Source organism: Prosopis cineraria, unplaced genomic scaffold, assembly GCF_029017545.1.
Source record: "Prosopis cineraria cultivar Desert tree isolate PC_DT_omini unplaced genomic scaffold, ASM2901754v1 PC7, whole genome shotgun sequence".
In the NCBI taxonomy this organism is placed as follows: domain Eukaryota; kingdom Viridiplantae; phylum Streptophyta; class Magnoliopsida; order Fabales; family Fabaceae; genus Prosopis; species Prosopis cineraria.
This window is the reverse complement of record NW_026555338.1, coordinates 28,397,415-28,412,759: the sequence shown is the minus strand read 5'-3', so window position 1 is coordinate 28,412,759 and position 15,345 is coordinate 28,397,415. Positions and strand designations below refer to the sequence as shown.

The 15,345-nt window shown below is 31.8% G+C and overlaps 1 long non-coding RNA gene across 1 annotated transcript; it reads left to right on the top strand.

The window, feature by feature from the left end:
* Nucleotides 1–3,533: 3,533 nt before the first annotated feature.
* On the top strand, nucleotides 3,534–14,860 carry LOC129314836 (uncharacterized). The gene is made up of 2 exons (XR_008594295.1): nucleotides 3,534–3,861; nucleotides 6,637–14,860. It is a non-coding gene; the product is annotated as an uncharacterized LOC129314836 (long non-coding RNA).
* The last annotated feature ends 485 nt before the right edge of the window (nucleotides 14,861–15,345 follow it).

Here is a 15,345-nt window from a genome sequence, read left to right as displayed (position 1 = left end):
TAATTCCTTCAATTAATAATTATAGTAAATAAATATATCAACATGATAATGATGTTCAATTGTCACAAATTCTTTATGTCAATGAAATATAAGTATATCATAGTAAAAATTGTTCATATAATAATTTTAATAGCCTAGTTATTATAGAAAAAGTAATTTTTTTTAGAAGAACATATTTTAACTATACCTTCTTAACTTTTATATAGATAATTTTATGACAAATATCAATCATATAGCATTCAATGTATCTTGAAATTTTTGTTATATCTTAAACAAAATTTGTGTTAGTAACAGTTCTTATAATTTATTTCATCAAATATAAAATGAATGCAAAATCAAATGACATCCATACTTTAAGAGCTGATGTAGCTTATCTTGTTAAAAATAAGTAGATCATATAATAACTATATATTTAAGCTACTGAAGCAATTGGATCATATATGTATAAAAAAACTATATATATGATTGAAATGAGAATTTTATCTAATATTTTAAGGTTTATAAAATATGCCAACTTAAAAGTTGAAAATATATAACCCATACATTTTACTAAGAAAAAATTAAAAAGTTAGAAGGACTAAGGTGGTCACTCCCTATCTTCACCCCTATAGATTACCATATTAATGCATGGTTGGGAGTTTGAACTTGATTTATTCAATTTTCAAATATTTTTATTAATTTTTTAATATATTAGGAGAGTTTAAGCTATTGACCCCTACCTACATCTCATCTACCCTTGTTAATTAGTCTCATATGACTCTTTTATCACTTTTATCTAAGATACAAAAAGATATTTCTCAATAAGAGAACTCAACTATTTTTACTATGTTGTTTATTTTTACATGTTGACAATAATAAGAGTGCAATTTAATGTCCCATTTTATTTGGCAATGTAGAATAAGGCTATCATAAGTTCATAACCTCTAGATCTTTTTTTTTTTCCAGCCAGAATAACCTCTAGTTATTGCTAATATAGCCAATGAGGAAAATAAATTAATGGAGCATAATAATTTATACATAAAATGAATATCAATATTTTTAATAAATAATTTTAAATCTCTATTAAATTATATTAAGAGTAAAAGTTAATAAATTTATTACTAAAAAAAAACTCATATAACATACCATTATAATGACATGAAAGACTTTGTTTATATAAATAATTTTTTATATCTATTAGAATCAAGTTTTATAATTTTTTTAAATAAATTTATCTTTTGTATGGTAGAGAACTTTTTGTGATAAATTTTTTTCTAAATTATTACATTTTTGTTTTAAAACTATTATTTCCTCTAGATTATAATATAGGGCATTTTTTAAAAATTTTGCTTAATTCAAAATATAAGACATTTGATAATTTATATATATATATATATATATATGTATATATATATATATATTCAGTTATATTATTATTTTATTATATTATATTTCACTCAAGTAATTAATGGAGGTGTTTTAAATGTGTTAATGTTTTATTTATTCAGATTAATAAGCAAATAAGATATTAAATTATTGTTCGAAAATCATCCTGAACCCTAAACTTTTAAAATATATAAAATAAACCTAAATTTTTAAATTCATGATAAAATAAACCCTAATCATTAATTTTTCAATACCGTTATTATCTATGCAAGTATTGTTCAGGGTTTATTTTCTTACAAATTTAATTTTGACTGTTACAATACTCATATGAACAGTAATGATGTTAAAAAAGTTAATAATCAAAATTTATTTTGTTATGAATTTAAAAGTTTATCGTTTATTTTGCATATTTTAAGAGTTCAGGATTCAGGATAATTTTTAAATAAGAATTCAGAGTTCCATTTGCTCATTAACTTTATTCATTCCACTTAAGGATATGATCGAAAATATGTAAAAAATTTTTAAAAGTCAAAATTTTTAACCAACTTTTTTTAAAAACACGAATTAGTTAACAAGGACTTATATCATGATATAAAAAAAATATTATTTAAAGTTATAAAACATATCAAATCTGGGATAATAAACTTTTTAATGGAATAACTAAAATTTTGTAAGGGGACAAGTGACAATTTTTGAAGTGATGGAGGCAAATGGAAATTTTTAAAAGGGGCAATTAAAATTATTAAAGGTCATTCTAAACATACATACATATATATTTGGTTGTGGGGGAAATCGCCGTTTTTTCAATAATAATATTGCGTTGCCTCAGTTTTGTAGAATTATTACACGGACAATTATTTCATGCATCTGACAGCATAATATATATTTGGAAAAACAGCAATCAAGGATTACTGCATATAATTTACATTAATGAATGATCAATTGACTTTAAAATTATATTATAATCTCTTAATTCTTGTCTAATATTAATTTATTATGTTAAAAAGATCAAATTATTCCTAAAATATTAAAAAAAAAACACCACCCACTGTCGCCGCACGCCGGATCCTTGTTGGCGATGAGGTCTTGGTAAGGTCATTGGTGGTCAGTCACTGAAACTCTGACTCCAACGATATTTTTATTCAAGAATATTTGTTAATAAAGAATTAAGATGTGCAATTATATTTATCATATCCATTTTTTTAACTTGTTAAAGTCGAATGGACAGTTATTAATTTTAAATGAGTTGTTGTTTGAACCTAAATGGATATTTGATATTGATGAGTAAAAGCACAAATTTAATGGAATAAGTGTATAAACAACAAGTCATTTTATTAACAACAGTTTATTTGGGCTTTAATAAGTTAGAAAAATGGATGAATAGGATGAGCATAATTGCACATGTTAATCTTTCATTAACAAGTATTCATTTTAACAACTCATTCTAAATTAATCATAGTTCATTTAGGCTTTAACAAACTAAGAAAATGAAGCTTAATTGTACAAGCATTAATACTTCATCGACATGTATACATTTAGATTTTTACAAAAAATTATTTGAAATTTATAACAATCTGTTCATGTTTTAACAAATTAAAAAAATTGACATGATGAGTTTAATTATATGTGTTAGTCCTTCATTCGTAAATATTTATTTAGGTTTTGACAACAACTTATTCAGAATTAATAATAATATATTTGAACTTTTAACAAGTAAAATGTATAAAGTTTTAAAATTCTTAAATTGTTATTGTTTATGTCAGATTAAAAAGCAGCAACATTAGTAAAACAATAAATACTGTTTAGTAATTCACCATATACCATTATATTATAACATGAAAGTAATTAAAATTTTAATTTATTATTTTTTTATAATATATAATTAAAAGATTTGGTGATCACGATCAATAAATCATGAGATCAAACTCTCTTTTAACTGCATAAATCAATTACCTTTGAATAAAAATATTCTCAATTCTAGAAGTTTGATGACAGCTCTCGTGACCTTACCGTCGATAGTAAAGGTTGGCTTTTTTTCTTTTCCTCTCATTTTTATTTGATCTTTTAATGTAATAAATTAACATCAGATGAAGGGGCTGCAGGATAATTTCAAAGTCAAAATAAATTTTATCCAATTTTCCTTAGCTGCTACTTTCCCTATAAATTTTAAGAAATTTTTTTACTAATCTTTTTACCTTGAATCTTTTTTCAATCATGGAAACCTTATGAACGCAACTTTTTCCAGTCAAATATTTGATCTTCTTGCGCTCTCTTTCCTACTGTTTCATCTCTTAGTCTGCATTGAGCTGCTGCAGTGTCAGCAAAATTTGCCAGAGACGTTCCGTGAAGAAGCGATCGACAAGATTCCTTTTGGCGATCAGAATTCAGACGACTTTGATGATTATGAAGAACTTTGGTTGTTGCGGCTATTTTTCTTCCCACTTATGATTGTTCGTTCATTCCGTTCCTCCTCAGCTTCTTCGCAATGAACTTGAGGTATTCCTAATTCCGCTTGCTTATGCTGCTTAGAATGGGGGCAAAAATGGCTTTGGGATTATTAGAAGCGAGGTTGTTGAAGAACGTAATATGGTGACATCATTATTAGGAGCAGAGTTGTGCGCATGGCGGCATCATTTTGCCATTTGCTTGTTGAGTAGGGTAAACTGCAGAAAAGAAAAAAAGCACTTCAGTGAATACTCTGAAAACAAATAATTATCAGAGTTTCTATATTCTGGTTATGGGTTAAAAAAAACCCTAAGCGCAGGATGCTAAGCAAATTTTAAGCTCAAAAGACCACTCAAATTCTTAAATGGATACGTAATTTTCAAATAAAAGCACCTTAGTAACGAAATCAGCTTGGCCCGCCTAGTGTGATAACGCTTGTTGTTGTAGTTGTTGCAGTTGTTGTAGTACCTAAATCAAATTGAAGACTTATTTAAGAGACATTTGCTACAATGATGGAGTTAAATTGTAGGGTATAACGTCATGGGGTTTATGAACTAAACTTTGGCCCGTGCATTTCACTCAACTATTATTTCTTTAAGGATGAAATAGTAGTTATTGGCAGTGTCATGTTGCATGAAGAAATATGTTCCTTTTTGTCCTTTTGAAGTTGTTTGTTTATATTTGGAACCCATGTTTATGATGTTATTAAAAGAAAAGTAATATCTATTTATTTATATTTGGAATCCATTATTTGCACATGGGTTATGCTTTATGGGTTCTATTCAAATCCATACTATTGTTGGATCATGCTTATCCTTCTTCCGTTCATATTTATTTATCTTTAATTAGATCATTAGCAGCTATGTTCAGCACATTTTTCTGCCTAGTACCTTCTATCACGTGTACTTCACAGCAAAAGCTTCTAAAATCTGTAATAATTTATTTACCCCTGAATATGTATCTGCTGCTACTAAGCTTAATCTTTCAGTGAATGATTTCAATTAACTGGCAAATAATTTTTACTTGAGAGAAATGATGAAGTTATTCCACAGTTAGGTTGACTTGTAGTATTAGCAAAACTGATTAGAATGGCCTATTTTTTCAAGATTTTTAAGGATTTAAGTTTGGATGCTACTCTGATGAGATACGTCAAACAATTTTAATGGATGATTTTACACTCTACGGTAAGTCACTTTCCGGTCTTGTTCAGACTGTATCAATTGGCATAGTGATGACAGAACAAACATACTATCTCCAACGCATCAAGAACATATGAATTCTGGAATGCGAGAGTTTCATTGGAGCTTATTAGTGGGATAAACATTGACTTTAATCTATTGTGTCATAGGAAAAATAATAATAGTAATAAAATAAGTATAATTGTTAGATATTATAACAAAACTGTTAATGGGCTCTGACATAAATGTGTAAGCTCTTTAGTTGAAATAATCCTTAACGTAGTGTCAAAGTTCATATGAACTTGTAATTAAGAGTTTAATTCTTGCCACCGTCCATTTTCTCAAAACTAAGTTTTAGTATAAGGTGTAGTGGGTCTTTGCCCTACCCACACTTATAGCCAAAATTGCTTATTTATATGTGAAGGGGGTGTGTTACAGGTTATAATAAAATTACTTATGAGCCTTGACTTAAAAAGGTTAAGCTTTTGGGTTGATGTGGTCCTTGACAGTGACGAGAACATAATTTTTGCATGTGGTGAGTGCATTATAACATCAGTTTCCTGGTAAAGAATCCATGACATTTATAAGATCTTAATAGTCATTCATTTGCTGTTTAAGATCTTAAATAGCAACCTTATTGTGCAATATATGGCTGCAGTCTTTGAGATTATTGTTACCACTCTCCTCTTTTTTCTTTGCTATCTTGGGCTACTTGAAACACATTTGATGTTTGTCTAACCCAAGCTGATGTATATCTTAGCGTCTTAGCAATATGCAAATAATTATTTTTAGTTGCTTGTACCATGGTATTTTTATGTATGTGTCTCTTTGCACTTGCTGGACAAATTTGTGCCTGAATGTAACTTACAAAACGTCATCAGGCCTTTGCATACCTTTAAAATATACAGACTTCCGGTCACCACTTGAGAAGATTCTTCATTGGCAGTTAAACAGTTAATTGTAAGCCAACTGCAGCAATGATCTTCATATAGACTTTTCTTTTACTTCATTTATTGCTGTCTATGACTTTACCAGGCATAAGTGAACTATAAATAATATCAATGTGAAATGATGCAATACTGATCATTATAAGATGTCCCCCTCAAAAGTGGAACACTTCTTGAATGCGTCTGGGGGATGCACATGGTGCTTGGAATGTGGCCATATCATTTTTTGGTTTATGTTGCCATTAGCATCTCTGCTTTTCAAATAATTTATAAAATTTTTATTTTTCAAATTAATTTTTACGATGTGTTGAAACATGAGGGTGAGCTTTTGTTTCTTTTCATTTTTATGAAAATATTTTTTTTTTCCACTATCCTACTCACTGAATTCTTTATTAACATCCAACTCTTGTACAAGGAAATTCCTACCTACTCATCATATGAATCTAAATACAATACAAAATTCTTTTTAGGGCAACTTCTTTTCAATATCTTATGCTCAGAAGTCTGCCAGCTTACATTCCTATTATCATCAGATCCTTTTGTGTGTTTCATTGCAGTAATCTTTGCTCCTTGACCATTTAGAGCAGAGTTGTCAGAATATATGGTGCTTTTGTGTGTTAGAATCTTGTCATGAATAATTGTTAATGCCGTGCTAGTCAATTTGGCACTGATTTGTATTTGATTATAAGTGCCTTTGACAGGAGATGGGCCCCAGTGGTTCTATGTGCTGATCCTCCAATATCTGTTGCTAGTGTCAGCTGCAAAGCAACAACAATAATTAGCAAAATCATTACGCAGGAAAGTAGAAACTATTTTCTATATTAGGTAAATTTATTTTTTGCATATAAAAGCTTCATCTGTAGTGCTTATTTCCCCCCCAAAAAAAAAAGCAAGAAGAAGGAGAAGAAGTAGAAGAAGAAAAAAAGCTACAACTTTTGTATTCAAATAGATGAAATAATGCCACTCAAAGGAGAAAATCACATGGTTTTCATATAAGTTTATTTGGCTAAGATTTACTACCATGTGAGAGATGATAGAACTTCATGACTTCAATCAATAATTTGTGTTGCATTTAATTTCAACATGATATAGTCGCATAAATTATTAGCCCCCTTGTTCAGTACTCCAGCCATCTATCTGTAATTTTTTGTTGAGTGGTTTCAGACCTGAAGGAAATATCTGATTGTATGCATTCTGGTTGCATCTATGTGAAAGTTGGTTCTTTGTTGAGAGGTTTCAAAAACAGAAATAGAAAGTTTTCAGAACCAATGGATTATGGAGTACCAAAGGTGGTCGCCTGTGTTGTAAATTTCATTGGGTGATATGTATGGCACTGATTAGTGGAAATGGTCTGGAAGCTACTAAGCACCATTCCCCCTTTATTTCTGATGCAGATGCTGGAACTCTTGACCAGTGGCATATTTCTCTTCTTCCAGTTTCCTTTTGCTTTTATACTATTTTGTGAATGGTGGTGCTGAACAAATATAAAATAATAACAAAAGAAAGATAAGATATGATAGAGTTTCGAGATAATGGGTGATTTGGGAAGATATATATTGTAAATAAATATTATTTTTAATTTATTTTAGATATTTTCTATTTAATAATATTTTTTAATTTTTTTAGATTTTATATAGATATTTAGATATTTATTTAGATATCTATATATTTATCCAGATATATAATAATTTTATATAGATATATAGATTTTATTCAAATATTTATTTCTTTAGATTTTATTTAGTATTTTATATAGGTATAGATTCTAGGAGATTTTATCCAATTTCATTTAATTATCTAGTTATCAAGATTTTATTCATTATTTTAGATTGTATTTAGCATTATAAATACGCTTAGCAACTTAGAAGTATAGAATGATATCCTTTGGATATCATTATATCATGGAAAAAACAGACTTTTGAAACTTTTGGCCCTTTGGATATTCTCTTAAGCGTGATTATTGAAAAAAGTATAGAATGATATCCTTGTGTTATATCATCTTGATGGATTTGTTTCTTCTATTTTCTTCTACCAGTTCTATGTTAACTTATTAATATTATGAAGTTAGATTCTGATTTTATATGTTAATAAAGATTTATCTTCCTTATTTTTCTCTATCCATCTTAGATCCTATCATTTGGCATCAAAGCCGTTTGATCCAAAGATGGTACCTACCTATTCCACATGCCTTTTTCACAAATTCACATTTTCACCACCTATCCCATCCTATTATCATCCATCTTCTAGAAACACATTTTCCCAAGTATAATGGTGGAGATCCACAACCATGGATTTTAGAGGCAAAAAATTATTTTCAATATTATCACACTTTTGAAGACTTCAAAGTTGATATTGCAATGAGGCATTTAGAGGGAGACGCTCATGTTTTCTTCACTTCTATTAACACGGAACATACAATTCTCTATTGGGAAGAATTAGTGGAGTTGTTACTAGAAAATTATGAGCCTCTAAAATTTCAGAACCCAGATGAGTTCTTATGAAGCATCGAGCAAACTGGTTCTGTGCAGGAGTATCGGTTAGAATTCGTTAGGCACTTTGCTTATGTGAAGAATTGGCTAGAACATTGCCTCTTGGAAGTCTTCATCAAAGGCCTCAAGGACAAGCTCAAATCTGATGTTCGGATTCATAAACCTAAGACAGTTTATCGGGCTGTTAGTTTGGCCCTTGAATGAGTTAAAAGTCCAAAATTTTTGCAGGCTCAAAACTGCCCAGCAGTCCCTTTGTTTCCTTCAGTCTCTTATCAAACAGCACGTGACTTTAAAGAGACATCAGCATCGACTTCAAACTCGTTTCGTCACAAGCCAACATCTAAAATGGCTTCCATGGAAGCCAAATAGCAGCGACAACAAGAGATGGGAATGTGTTTCAGCTGTGGTGAGACTATCAAACCTGGGCATCACTGCAAGGGATCTTTTTCACTGCTGGAAATTACTGAGGAGGGAGAAGAAATTATTCCTTCCCTTGAAGAGGACAAAATCATGGAGATGGAACCTAGTGGGGTTGAAATTTCCCTCAATGCTATTCTAGATAGCAACAACATCTCTGCAAAGAAGCTTTAAAGGAGCTTCTTTGAATGCCAGGTTGAACTTGGTGGATAGTAGGTCTAACTACAACTTTTTCCTTGAAGTTCCCATGCAGCCTCTTCTTTGACCTTTTGGAATCCACATTGGACATACTGCTATTTATCTATTACTCCGATCTCAACCTCTAGAGAGACAAGAAAGCTTTTGCCTATATCTTGCCTTGAGGACTAGGCGAATTTTCAAGGGGGGAGTATTGATAGAGTTTCAAGATAATGAGTGATCTGGGAAGATAGATATTATACATAAATATTATTTTTAATTTACTTTAGATATTTTCTATTTAATAATTGTTTAAATTTTATTTAGGTGTTTTGTTATTTAGATTTTATATAGATATTTAGATATTTATATATTTATCCAGATATCTAGTTATTTAGATTTTATTCAAATATTTATTTCTTTAGATTTTATTTAGTATTTTATATAGATAAATATTTTAGAAGATTTTATTCAATTTTATTTAATTATTTAGTTATCTAGATTTTATTCATTATTTTAGATTGTATTTACCATTAGAAATTTGCTTAGCAACTTAGAAGCAAGCATATCATGAAAAAAAAAAAACAGACTTTTGAGACTTTTAGTCTTTTGGAGATTTTCCTAAACATGGCTATCAAGAGAAATATAGAATGAGATTTTTGTTTTATATCATCTTGATGGATTTGTTTCTTCTATTTTCTTCTATCAGTTCTATGTTATCTTATTAATATCATGAAGTTAGATTTTGATTTCATATGTTAATAGAGATTTATCTTCCTTATCTCTCTCTACCCATCTTGGATCCTATCAAGATATGCCCCCCTGAAAGTAAAATATTTCCCAGGAGTTTTATGGCATGAACATGAATAGCTTGACAATTAACCTAGACTCGGACTTGAGAAAGTAAATGAGCTTTCAGCAGTTAGAAACTTTTGGCCCTTTATTTTATTTGAAAGACCACAGACAGTTTTCTGATTCTGCCAATGTATCCATATTAATATGGCTTGGGAAACTTTTGGTCTCCAATCTCCTCTTCTCGCCATAAAAATTAGAGTTATAGGGCTTGTTTGGCAACTTATTCTGAAAATAGTTTTTTATTCTCTAAAATAAAAAAACTAAAAAAATGTGTTCAGTAATGTATTTTTAGAAAGTGTTTTGGAGGAAAAAAAACCAAATATTTCTTTGGAAAATAAAAAAAATGAAAATTTCTTTTAGGTGTTTTAGAATTATTGTTTTGGAGAACAAATGAGAATACAAAAAGTACCTATTTTCATTTTTTCCCTTAAAACGTGTTTTACAAAACATTAGTTCTAAGAATAATAAAACAAAAACAGTTTCAAATAAGCCCATATATTATAGCTAGTTAATATGTTTCCCACATTTTTATTTCTTTAACATCAGTATAAATATAAAGCATAAACACAGATGCCAACTTTGAAGGTTTTATAACTGCTCTAAACCCATCTCTTATCTTTTTTGAAGTTATATCCATTAATTCAGCAATAAAGATGTTGCACAAAATGCTTATTGAAAAAAAAAAAAGAATGTTACACAAAATGATAAAAAGTATGTGAGAGGATTAGCACAACTGAAAACTGATAATTGAATTTTTCTTTAAAAAAAAAATCAAAAGTGAATAGGACTAGCAGTTTGCTGGGTTGTGTGCAGAGTGTAATAGTTATTTTTAATGTTCTTATTTGTTCATAATAAGATTTTATAGACATAACAAGGGTAGAAAACAAGAAAGACTCCCCCCCTCCCCAAAAAAAAAAATCCTTAAGACACCGTTTTATCATAATAGTTTCTCTGGGAAAGTAAATTATCAGTCTATTATTTCATCTTTACTACAGTTGCTGAAGTTCCTGAACTTCTGATTTTCTATTTTCCCCAAATTTTGCTACATTAGTCCCACTGATATGGTAGCAATATATTTTTTCTTTATTGCTGTAAGAATTGTCACTCGAAGTCAGTCATGAATTGCTGTAGATTAATAGACTGATATCATTTTCAGCATTTTGATGGAGAACAATATTTTATAGTGAGCGTTCACTCTCTTCTTATGTGTTAACTGCTGATTTGTTTTTAAATAGATTTGTTTTTTTAATGATTGATGCATATATTTTCATAGACGTATATGGTTCTAATTCTTGTTAATAACTCGCTCCATTAAAGAATATACAAGGGCAGATATGTTTACAAACTTAATATATACATTCAGTCTAGTGATGATAATGTTTACGGATCCTTTGGCAACTCTAATAATTCATGTCTGAAGTATTGATCCCTTTTGTTGACCAAATATCAGCCAGACCTTCTAACTCTTAGCAAATAAGACATGTTTGGAATATGACGAGGGCCTCTTCTTTATCATATTTAATAAAATATGGCTGTCGTCATGAGTAGGCTGTTGCTTTCTGAAATATTTGTTGGCCTGGAGCAAGTATTGCCAATGGGTCAAAAACAGATTTTCTCTTCAGAAAAAGCTCCCACTTGGGACCAAAGTGGCCCCTCCATCCTTCTCGTGTAGTGTAATGGGGAAGATATTGCTTAACCCTAATACGGGCTCTTTCACAGTATTCTAAAATTCTTTTATTCTGAGTTAAAATGTATTCTAGGCCATCAGGTCCATTGGAAGAGGGGACTGCAGAGGTAAGAAATGCCACCAAATAGAAAATATCTTCCTCTGGAATAACAACAGAAGTTTTATTGTCCCACCTGTAAGTACCATCAAATGTTAATACCATATCAAGGCCAAAGTATCGGTAGAGAGAAAATTGTGTTATGAACCATTACTTTGATTTATTTACTGGGTAGATCAGGACAGGGCCATTGCTTGTTTCTGTTAGAATATTTCCAAAGACAACTTCTGCAAATTTGTGTATTTGGCTTTTAGGGATAAAAAGATTGAGCCATGGGTGTGGAACATCCCACAAGCCTTTTGACCGCAACTTGACCTCAGAGACATGAACCCTGTCTAAGAAATCTACATATGTGACTTCTGTTAGAAAAAGTGTTGATGGGATGTAATTCAAGTGGGACAAGTGCTTCTCAACTTCCTGCATAAGAAAAAAAAAAAGAAATGAAAAAGAAGCAATCAAATAAATATCATGGGACAATGCACCTAGATTTGTTTTTTCGAAAAGGAAAAAAAGTAATAACTATATTTATTCATTTATGTTATATGCAAGAGACCATTCTTCTGGTTGAGGTGTTGCTTGCCTCACCTGATTTGCTTCATCATTATCTTCTGGGTCAAAGTATTTGGCCAATTCTAGGCAGAATAGAGTTCTTCCATCTGATTTGAACTTGCTAGCTTGAACAGGGTCTTGCGGGTTGAAGGATGATCTCCAGTTATTTAACAGACCAGTTCTGTTTATTATCACAAATCCTTCAATATAGTCGAATGCATTTTCTGCAAATATTAATAGCTCTTGGTCTCTTGTGAATGCTGTGAAATCCGCATATAGTACTCTGATCCACTTTACCTGGTTAAAATAGAAATTTCCTGTGATGACGATTGATGCTTTCAAAATTTTAAATTGAATAAGAAGGCTTTGTTTGTGGTATTGTCACCAAAGCATTACCATTGCTGGTGCTGGTTCCAGGGAGATTCTTGCTCGTGTTATTATGCCAAACTGACCAAGGCCCCCAAGTACGCTGTGAAAGAGTTCACTATTCTGCTCTTGAGAACAGTCTAACACCTCTCCTTTTCCTGCAATCATTTACTAACCTTTTATAATCATCCAAGAGGAAGTGTTTCTGTTTTTTCTTTTTATTTCCAATCAAACACTTTCCTATGTCACCAAGGTCTAGTTATCAAATGTATAACAAGGAACCTTGTGAAGCTATTACGTTTCAAGTGAATTATTAGTTCAGATGGGACAAAACAGAAACTGCGTGACTAGTTTTGTCCCCTCCATCCCTGACCTTGATTTTAGTTTTGGTACCAAGTTACGAACCTGTTACAATCTCCAGCTGCTGAACATTACTTATCTGGGGGCCATGACGAAATGCCTGCCCGCTGATACCAGCGTTGGACAGAGTGCCTCCAACAGTCAGGTGCAGGTAGTCTGTCCATGACTTTGGCGCTAACCCATATTTTAGACTTTCATGCAGGATGTTTATCCACAACTCGCCCCCGGAGACGTCCACATGTGGATGAGTTCCAGTATATACCTGCATTTCGGGGATCTTGATAGATTCCATGTTGATCACAACTCCTTCGTGAGCTTGTGCCTGGCCCTGGAGGGAGTGACCATGGCCTCTGGCTGCAACAGTTAGTTGTGAGCGAGGACCCATCTGCCAGATATGCTTTATAGTGGCTGCAATATCAGAAGCTGATTTTGGGTGCAGCACTGCCATCGGATGACGTTGATACCTGTTACCGAAGTCTCGGGCTGCATGGCTGACATCATCAAAATTGAGATGTCCTTCAAGGGGAAGTGTTCTTAAGGAAGAAGGGATGCTGGGAATGCAGAAGTTAAGCCCAATGGTTATACAACTAAGGAACAAGATCATGAAGCCTTTGATAAATAAGTTGTTACGTTCTCTAGAAAGGCCGAGTTTTGGGAATGTCATTTTCATGTTGGCAGCCAAAGGCAGAAGAAACAGAAGGAGAAGAGGTGATGGGGGGTGAAGGAGTTCAAAGGGTTGGGCCAGAATTTAAAGAAGTTATGGGTGGCTGAGTCCTCAAGTCAAACCATGTTCAGTTATGAGAATCCGTATGAAGACTGCCTACTACGTAGAAAGAGCTTTTGGGTTCTCGTATGTTTTCAAAGAGAAGCCGAAGCTATTATACAGAAGCCAATTTGATGAGGGAAAGTGACAACAAAGAAAGATTTCACAAATCTTTCTCACTTTACCGAACAGTTAAATCTTTCTCACTTTACCAAACAGTTGCAACCACAACACCATCTTTCCATCAAGGACAGGCATGTTTCTAACTTGTACTCATTAAACCAATTTTAACCATGCCCTTTCCCAATTTAGAAACAAGACCATGCTTTTTCCCCACAGTGCAGTATTCCCTAGCCTCTTAAGGACAAGTATGCCATACTCCTTCTCCGGTCTGTCTACCTTACACCCACGTATAAGTTGTTGGTGCTGTTGAAATCCATTGTTGTCAGACTGTAAACATCGCGAATGCTGCCATTAGATTGGATGAGAAGGACTCTCAGGGTCGGACTCGATTCATTCTTGAGGTGAGGAAGAAATGGAACTGGTGGGGTCTGTGTTGGACCATGAGGCACGTGAAGTCTTCGTTCATGTATGCTTGATTGGGACTCTGGCCCATGATTGAACCCCATGTAGGACCTTTGCTTGTGGGGTTTGGATAGAAGAGGAAGAAGAAACACTGAGAAAGAATGGAACTGTGGGTGGCAGCTTCAGGGAAAACATGGAAAGACTGGTGCCTACATATCTGCTGTGCTGTTGCACTACCACCACTGCACTGCCACTGTGGTTTCAACTCAAAATCCTCATTACCACGCTGCTATTGGACAACTTTTGAGTGATTCTCTTGTCCTTTTCTTCCTTATTTTATTGGGGAGCTGATAAATTACTTCGGTACTACTATTGACCTTTTCGAAAAATGACAAAACTTAGGTGCTATTATTTTACAATATTGCTACCAGATTTTTAATGATTTTTTTACTTGGGAAATCATGTTATCATACGAATGGTAACATTCACCCATGTGTCATGGGATTATTTGAGAACTTTTTAAGAACACTTTGTATTTATTCAGAAGATGGAAAAGATTTATCCCTATGTTAGAAAACGAACGTATGGTAAGCTGTATTATTTAATTGCAAGGTATGAATTGGATAACTCATTTTTGGCACTTAATGTGATACACAAACTCACAATGGCCCACCCTATTTAATTTACAATGAGGCATTTACCTTTAACATGTTGACATATCATCAGAAGTCTTTCTAATCTGTTTCCTTTTCCATGCAAGTTGCTTGTAGTAGCGAATGAAAAATTACCCCCTTAATACGTATTCCCTCTAATTCAAAGTTTGTTGAAATCTAATTTTTTTTAAACAAATTGCACATTTTTCTAATTATAGTCTCATTAAATGTTTAATATAAATATTTTAATAATAACAATTAAAATTTCAATGCATCATTTGTTTAAAAAGAATAATAAATAAAGTGTGCAGTTGAAAAATGTTACAAAAACTATTCAATATCTTATATTTTGAATTAAATAGAGCTTCTAGAAAACATTATATGAACAAAGGAAGTACTAATATACCTTTTGAAAAACTTGTAAGTAGAATTGATCAAGAAAAGATGAGTGAATTTTAACTGCAGACACAAA